The sequence below is a fragment of the Capsicum annuum genome, chromosome 3 (assembly GCF_002878395.1).
Source record: "Capsicum annuum cultivar UCD-10X-F1 chromosome 3, UCD10Xv1.1, whole genome shotgun sequence".
Taxonomy (NCBI): domain Eukaryota; kingdom Viridiplantae; phylum Streptophyta; class Magnoliopsida; order Solanales; family Solanaceae; genus Capsicum; species Capsicum annuum.
The window spans coordinates 135189643-135192311 of NC_061113.1; the positions used below are offsets into that span (position 1 = coordinate 135189643).

Genomic DNA, 2669 nt, shown 5'->3' on the forward strand with positions numbered 1-2669 from the left:
AAATGAAAGGTCTATTCTGGGGGCAGTCACAAGAAGATGCCAACTTATATTCGAAAAACTTCGTTGAGGTGTGTGCCCCATTTTATATTGCTCATATTACTCTAGAGTCTATTTGGTTAAGGCTTTTCCCATTCTCATTAATGGGTGAAGTGGTGTTGTGATTGAGATCTCTACCCGTCAGATCTATTACATCTTAGGTCGACATATGGAGGCCTTTTTTGATCGATATTTCCCCCATACAGAATGCTACATCTAAGAGATGAAATCACAAATTTTTATTAACTTAGTGGTGAGCCCTTATATGAGTTATTGCAATGCTTTAATGACAAGTTGATGCAATGACCTAACCATGAAGTCCCAGAGAAGATGCTCCTCCAAATATTTTATAGGGCTCCAGACCAACTAAATAAGACAGTGATGGACAATGCATTGGGTGGTTCTTTTGAGAAGTTTCCATATGGTATTGTGGCAAATCTACTTGAGCAAGTCACTAAGAAAAACTAGGGATGGTACACCCAAAATTCAAAGTATCCATAGCATCCCCCGCCGCATCTTATGTCAATAAAGAGTAAAGAAAGAAGGATGAAGAAAGGGATGAAAATATGGTCATGGTGATGACTCAATTGGATCTCCTCACTAAATACGCGATTCTCTACAAAAGCTGTCAATGTTGTTGAATCTCAAGGTGCCACAAGTTATGATGAGGATGAATATAAGGCACTCAATGATGATATAAGGTTTTTGGCATATCATCCTGAGATTTCCTACCCTACCTACCAAAGGCAAAACGCGAATCAAGGTTAGAACAATTGAGACCGAGATCATCATCAATGTGATAAATAAAAGGAAGGAAACAAAGATTGGAGGAATAATTAGAGAGGCTATATAGAAATGTTCCCCCTCATCATGATCGTATCAAAAATAAGGAATCAATCCCGGTGTACCTGGAAATGTTTAAAGTTGAGGATGTGCTTGCTAGAATTTTTAAGCATATTGAGGGTAATGACAAAATGGTAAGGGTGATGAAGAGAAAGTTTTTTCAAAAAATACAAACGGTCATTTCACATTCATCTTTTATCAAGCAATTAGAGACACAATTGGGGAAAATATCAACCTAATTCAATGCTAGACCAAAAGGAGGCCTACCTAGTGACACAGTGGCAAATCCAAAGAATGATGCCCAAGTTATGGCCATAGTTACTAGAAGTGGTTGAAATGTAGGTGAAAATATGGTTTATGGTGATGAAAAGTCTTTTGATGATCAAATGAATGTGAAGAGGAAGTGGTGGTCCGAATTTCCAAGCAATGGTGATTCAAAGTCTCTTAATGTGGCTGATGAGGAACTAATGATAGTTGAACAGGACGGTGATAAGGAAGAAACTCCTAAAGTAATTGAAGTTCATAAGAAAATGGGGAATGAACGTCAAAGTGTTCCATTTCTCCCAATGAAAATTTCTTCCCCTTCCCATAAAAATTAAAGAAGAAGGATGAAAATTCAACGTCAAAAAGATTATTGCAAAGCTTAGCAAGCTCTCAATCAATATTCAATTGTTAAAGGCTCTTTAAGAGATTTTGGGTTATGCTAAATCAATGAAGAACTTGATGTCAAAGAAGAGGCTCGTGGATGGTGAGACTATTAATGCTACTCATAGCTATAGTGCTATCATGACTAATTCCATGGTGGGGAAAAAAGAACAACGGGTGCATTTATAATTCCTTGCATTATTGGGATGCAAAGAATTTAAAAGGCATTGTGTGACCTTGGGGATAGTATCAATGAAATACCCCACAAGATTCTAGACATGTTTCTAGCTCCTAGATGTATGTTTAAAGGGGTCCAAGGCATTAATTTCACTCTAAGTAAAAAAAGACATCCATTTTAAGACACCAAGAATTAGAACATTTTATTTTTGTCCTTCTCGAGTCCGAAAGATTGATTTTTGAGTTGAAATGTGTTTAGGGATATTGAAAAGATCATCCTGTAGAGTTTCAAAATTTTCAAAATATCTTTGAGATGTTTTTGGACCATAGAGGGATAATGTCTTCGAAATATGGGCATATTATGGAGGTAGGACCTCCACAATACACAGAGTGTCATAGAGGTTAGCCTTCACAACACACATCGTGTCATAGAGGATAGCCTCCGCGATAACCTCTAGGACACGGAGGATATGTTTTTTGTGGTATTTTCATGAACTTATAGAGGGGCATTATGGTCTTTCCCCTCACCCTAAACACCTAAATTGATAACTTAAAGCTCAAAAGAGGCGTTATTTACCCCATTCCCCATAAGTTATCAAATATAAAACCCATCACATATCCCAAGAATGTAAAAATCAAGCCTCTCCTCAAGGATTCAAGCATTCAAGGTCCAAATTCCAAGCATTTTCTCTAAGAATTCAAGAAATTAAGGTATGTGAGATATTCATCAATGGGTTCCTTCCTCTCATATGAATCTTTTATCATCTTATATGAAAATATCCATGTTAATTATGAATTTAATCCATGTTTTCTTAGTAGTTTTAAATTCAAGCTATGCTAACATGTTTCCCCAGGTAAATTATGTTATAACATACTGTGAATTTAAATTACCCATACCCTATTTAGTTCATACCATGTAAATTTATCAAGTTATGAATTAAATCATGTGAGCATACTCTTTTCATAAG

At 36.2% G+C, this 2669-nt stretch overlaps 1 non-coding gene across 1 annotated transcript; it reads right to left on the reverse strand.

The window, feature by feature from the left end:
* Positions 1-249: 249 nt before the first annotated feature.
* Positions 250-355, reverse strand: LOC124897417. Its single transcript, XR_007054138.1, has one exon. It is a non-coding gene; the product is annotated as a small nucleolar RNA R71 (small nucleolar RNA).
* Between the last annotated feature and the right edge of the window lie 2314 nt (positions 356-2669).